The 6,105-nt window shown below is 42.3% G+C and overlaps 1 long non-coding RNA gene across 1 annotated transcript in view; it reads left to right on the forward strand.

Annotated features, from left to right (window-relative positions):
• Window positions 1-5,085, forward strand: part of LOC114624996 — a 6,609-nt gene extending 1,524 nt beyond the window's left edge. The window contains exons 3-4 of the long non-coding RNA XR_003711993.1: window positions 4,752-4,826; window positions 4,930-5,085. This is a non-coding gene — a long non-coding RNA (uncharacterized LOC114624996). The remainder of the gene's footprint in view (window positions 1-4,751; window positions 4,827-4,929) is intronic.
• Window positions 5,086-6,105: the final 1,020 nt, after the last annotated feature.

The raw sequence follows: 6,105 nt of genomic DNA on the forward strand, positions 1-6,105 counted from the left end.
CTCTCTCTCTCTCTCTCCCCTCCCCCCACCCCCTCTCCTCCATCCATTGCCCTAAAACAGGACTTTCCTGTACAAAGTTGAAATTAGACAGACCACAGAAAATGTAGATTGAATTTGCTTCAAGCCACAAGGAAAAACAAAGTCCCTAGATAAAGGCTCATTTGTTTTTTCTGGTCCTGTGGTGCAGAGTCAGGTGGTACTTTACTCCTCGGAGCAAATTATTGAGAAAGTCAGACACACACACACACACACACACACACACACACACACACGACCTCCATCACCACTACCAACAAAAACAACAACAGCGACACTACAGAGATAGACAAGCCTGTAGCAAAGGAGAGATCAACGTTCTGCCTGCTCCAGACCAAGAAGATACCATCCTTCCTGGTGTTTATCGTTACCTTTGTCCCACTAAGGAGTAGAATGTAGCCATGTCATTCTCATCTTTAGCTTTCAGGAAAGGATCCCAAGTGATTGGACCTCAGTTCTCAGGACACTATCATATGTGCAGCTCTTGCCTCAGTCACTCAGAGGCTCAAAGTGCTTGATCTTGGTGCTTCAGTAATATTACTTATCCAGTGGACAGGGGCCATGTGCCTGAGCCTCCATGCCAAGCCACCAGAGTGGTGGCCCAGGTCAAAGAGAAGCTGTTGCCCTCTGAAACTTGGAAATCATCCTTTTTAGTGCTGTGTTTTAAGTGTGGTGTTCCTCCTACAAGAGACTTGAACTTGAACACCAACTTTGGGTAGATGTGAGCGTCAGGTTAGAGTTGAGAACACTGAATAAAGGGGCTAATCCACAGTGAGAGAACCAGCTGAGAGGGAAGCACTCTGCTAGAAAAAAAAATGACCTTTCTGATTTGTATGAAATCAGAAGAGGGGACATTTATGATACGTGTCGTATCACAGCTCAGTGGACTATCTGCACCAAGCCAGAAAACCCAGTACATTATGTTAACCATCCACAAAGACCAAGCATCTTTTCTCCATAGTCTAAACTGGTCCCAGAATACCAGCCCTAACATAGCCCTATTTCCTCTGATGACTCCAGGAAAATCCATTTGCTTATAATGAATCCAGTTTCCTAAAGATTTCACTATCGAGCAAAGTATTGCTCAAACACTTTGAGCAAATACAAAATATAAGAAAGATATTATGTTATTGTTGATATGTTTAACGCAAAAGGATGAGTTGTGCTCTTTTGGGTGTATTTAAGTATTAGTTTACATGTGATTGATTAACAATAGGGAAATGGGAAAAATTTAAAACTAATTATTGTAACTGGTATATTATAGATAAAAGAATTACCGGATTCTTAATCTCATTTACTAGTCAGCTTATGACACACGTTCTAGGGGATTTTTATAAAGGGAAAGAGCCATGTGTTGTAGTGGGAAGTGTTCATCTTAAGTTTTTGGTAGTCAGGGGCAGTTGTAAAAGACCACAAGGCTTGCATGGCTGACAGAAGAGCTCATGCTGCATTGATGGCAAAATGACTCAAGGTTGCAGGTGTCTGCAGCACAGTCTGTCTAACACAGGATCTGCCGGTCTTCTGTAACCTGGTAACAAAGGCGTGAGCTAAGGATAAGGAGTGACAGACTAACGCCTGGCCACAGAGCTCAAGAGCAGTTCAGTGAGATAGTACTTACTGGGATGGTGGCTGAGAGTTAATGTTAAAGACTTAAACGAAGGTGCTAACTCACTTGCAGTTTGCCAAAATGAAATCCACAGGTCTCGTCTTCAACACTGCTGATTTAAGAGATCTGAAGAAGATCCCAAGTCTGCTTCATTTAAAAAGAAGAAGAAGAAGAAGAAGAAGAAGAAGAAGAAGAAGAAGAAGAAGAAGAAGAAGAAGAAGAAGAAGGAGAAGAAGAAGAAGAAGAAGGAGAACAACAACAACAACACAGGTGATTCTGACAAAACTCTTTAGATAATACATATTTGAAGAACAAACTGCCAAGCACAGCTCTACCCACTATCAGGCAGTGATGTTCCTGAAACGGGTCCTTCACATTCCTGCAGGCACACAGGTCTTCCCAAAGTAAGTCCTGAGGATTGAAAAGTTAACTTGATTCAAAAATGTGGCTCTTCAGTAACACCGTATACCTCTTGCCAACCATCATGTCTCTATAAAGAAAAAAGGTTGAGCATGGACTTCTAAAGCCTTTTAAGTTCCTAACCTCTAAAACTCCACTGCCTACTAGTGGGAGAATGTTGTTTAGAGGCAGGATGCACACAGGTTTGTTTCTAATCACATCGTAAGAAGGCTCTCTGGTGACTAGCACAGAGGGTTTATACGAATGCATAATTCTCTTAGGTCTTAGAGAAATACCCATCTCTGTTCAGAACAGAAAAGTCATTTTCCTAGGAGTAAGGTAGCTCCCTTAGAATTTCAGAGAGTCTGGAGACCAACAGTAAACATAATTGCCATAGAGACAGAAGATACATGTTTTCCGAGCAGGAAGTATGTCCAGTTTGCAAGAGAAACTCAGATCTCTAAAATCATCCAAAAGGTATTTTGCCCCACACCCCTTTCATTGCAGTTTGTTGAGTATCCCCCAGACACTGCATAGAGGAATTTCAGCTAGCCGAATAAGGAGCCATAGGTATGTCCGTTCACGCTGCACATTTTAGACTTTCTCTTAGGTAGAGAGTTCTCCACACAGAGATGGTCTAGATAGCCCAATGGGAACACTAGGCTAGCTAATTGCTCTTGTGTTAACAGGGATTAAGATAGTAGGCAATAAACAAAAGAATTATTTGCTTTTAATTTTTTTCATTTCTCTTTACAGTACTTTCCAATTTTTGTTTTAATAAAATCCCAGTGTCCACATCTATAATTCTACAAGTAGCATAAATTGTTCTATGCTTTTTATTTTAGAGGGCTGGTGTGTACATAGTTAACAACAGCAACATCATCATCATCAACAACAACACACATACAGTGTTTATGGAACTGTTTATAAAGATGGCATGGGTGAAGCTGTCTAGAAACCCCAGTATAACAGAAAATGCCTGTGAATCCAGTCACTAACACCAGCTGAGTGACTTTGGTCATGAAGGAACCAAGGTCACAGTAGGAAACAGGTTTCTTGTGTGTGTTGCTTGCAGCAGGAGGTCCCTCTTCTGCTACCCCTTTCTTATTCACAAACAAATGAGAATCAGGGCCTCTGCTATAGCTGTGTTGGTAGCTGGGTCTAGACTAAGCCTCTAGAAATCGAGTGAAGACCCTGAAGGCAGTAACCAGACATAAGGCTATCACTGACCCTCTCGTCCCCGGACTTGGGCAGGTGATCTACATGAGCTTAATGAATTCTCTTAAGCAAATTAAGAAACCCACCATGGTGGTTCTTCTCCCTTTCTATCTGAGAAGAGATAGTATACAGCTTTTCCTGAAGTTACACAGCTAGGAAAATTTGCAGTTAGGACTCAAACCAGGTGTGTTTGATACCAAAGCCAAGTTTCTAATGGCAACACCCTGGATTCCTAGTGGTCTGTTACGAACATCAGCATTATCTGGCAGCTTGATGGGAATACATCAGTATAGGCTCTGTCTCAGACCTACTTTTCCAGAATCTGAATGTTAATACAACCATTGTAGTCATAGACAGGTACATAGATATTTGCCCTGCACATCATTCTAATCCCTGGGCCCAGGCACTAGTCTTGCTTTAGTGCTTATTCCTAGAACATAAGAAGGAGAAATCAAGCAAAATTCTAAAGCTTAGAAAAAAGATAAAACAAAACACAAAGGTTCTTGAAGAAGCCTGAATCCTAAAGCTGCTCACACTTCTACTTTGGTCCTTTAGTAAGTCAATGCCAATTGGTCATCAATCTGATTGGCTCTCTCCCAAGTGACCTCCTCCATCCCTGGTAGCTGGAATTCAGGTTGCCTAAGCTAAGAGTCTCTGAGAAAGACCAGAATCTTCTACATGAGAAAGGCAGGCTTCTAAACTTGTACTCCTGAAAGTAGGAGCCAGAGATGAGCCTGAGCACGATGGTAATTGGGCAGCAGTGGTTCTGCCCCACCCTCCCACATCCTAGCAGAAGGAGAAATACTAGTTCATAGATTCCTGATGGGGGCATCCACTTAACACAAGTACATAGACATTGATGATGTCTGTGCATTGTTAAGGCTATCATGCTAATCTTGGCACAGTACCATTTTTAAATTTAAAAGGCATTGCTAATTAGCAGTGTTAAAATTATGCGAAGGATTGATGCCTTGGAAATCACAATGTTTGTAAATGTGCTGTCTCTTGGATCCTCCAGATCTCTGTCAAACTCAATGTGTTTATTATATCATTCCCAGTTGAAGCTCGACCAACAAAAAGGAAGTCAGTTACAGTGAGTGTATTCCATCTCTTTCACCTCACATTTTTATAATCAAATGTAGAAGATGCCTACATTGAAGCAAAAAACTAAGCCTAGCTATGGAAAGCATTTGAGGGTATTGTGGTCTGGGTAGAGTCCAGAAGGCATTGTCTCTCCTTCTCTGGGTATGTCTTCTCATCTGAGAGCCTAGTGTATTCAGCTGATACTCTCTGACCATCCTTCTTATTTGGAGTTTGAGGGAGGTGGGGATGGCAACCATCAACACATCAGGGGATTGCGCATTTTAAGAGGAGTATCTGGAAAGAATCATGTTTAAACAGAGAAATGGTAGAATTCCCACTATTAAAACACTGTATATAAAATGTTCAGGGGAGACTTACACTTATCATCTTTGACGTTCCCATTTCAAAGTTGAGAATTTTGATGCCCTAAATATGACTCACCAACAACAAAACTGCAACTGGGAACCAGCTGTCCCTGAAATGGGTGAGTAGTCTTTGAATTCACTACACACTCTCCAGTTTTCGTGATTTAAATCTTGAAGTGGGGGCTGGCTCACCAATGGCCTCTGTTTACTCTGTTTGTATAGGACAAGACCACATTCTGCAGTGATGCTTCTGGTGAGGGGCTCCTTGTGGACACACAAGGATGCACAGATGCAAGTGTGCCCACGCCTGGGGGTTGGATGATTGCTGTTCATTGTAGCAGCTTTATGAAAACATTAAATGTCATTACTTATTTCTTCATGTCCAAAATGTATACTTCAACATTTTTCTTCTGTAGACAAGTGTCGCTTTTACTGCAATCTTCAGGCCAGATGTTCTTGGTATAAGTGGTAACAGCTGCCATGCTGGCAAGAGTGTGGCTGCAGCCAAGTCACTTACCAAAAGGGCCCCAGAGCTGTCTGTTCAAGAACACTGACATGGCAGAAGAAACCCATACCTGGCCCTCCCAGGCTTCTTGGGAAATCTTGTGAAGTCTGGTACAGGGGCTTTGGGGAGGGCATGCTGCCAAACCCAGGGCTGTGTTTGCTTCTTCCTTGGTGATGAGCTGGGGATGCAGGCCAGGGAGAGCCAACTCCTTCCCTTCAGGCTTCTTTCAAAGCATTTGTAGTGCCATCGCCCATTACCCACATCCTCGTTTGTCTGGAGACCAAGTCGCTGCCCTTGCATTCTGTCACACTCACCACAGCCTCCTATGATCTCAAGTTGACATTGTATTGTTTTTGAATTTTACTCGACTCACAGCCGCCTGGTAGCATTTATCTTCTCAGCTCCCTTGGGCCTTGAAGAATTCCTCAATAAGGTCCTATCTCAGTGTCAACATTTCCAGAAGAATACAAGTACATTTTGCTTCCATCTCCAGCTAAACCCAGAGACTTGATTCACCCAAAAAGTAATTTTTGCCTTTGCAACTTTTTTTTCTAAATGGCCCATTATCCAAAAATTGTCACCTTGTCAAGAAAGGTTGACTTTATAAGACACCAAAAGTCATGGAAGAGCAAACAAACACAAACACACCCTTTACATCACACAACAGAGCTGTGGGTGGTTGTAGCAAGATGCTTCATCCAAGAGATGGTGAGCTCTGGGGCTGGAGAGATGGCTTAGCAATTAAGAGCACTGACTGCTCTTCCAGAGGTCCTGAGTTCAATTCCCAGCAACCACATGGTGGCTCACAACCATCTGTAATGGGATCCAATGCCCTTCTGGTGTTTCTGAAGACAACTACAGTGTACTCACATATATATATATATATATATATA

Source organism: Grammomys surdaster, unplaced genomic scaffold (genome assembly GCF_004785775.1).
Source record: "Grammomys surdaster isolate TR1022 unplaced genomic scaffold, NIH_TR_1.0 212, whole genome shotgun sequence".
NCBI lineage: Eukaryota > Metazoa > Chordata > Mammalia > Rodentia > Muridae > Grammomys > Grammomys surdaster.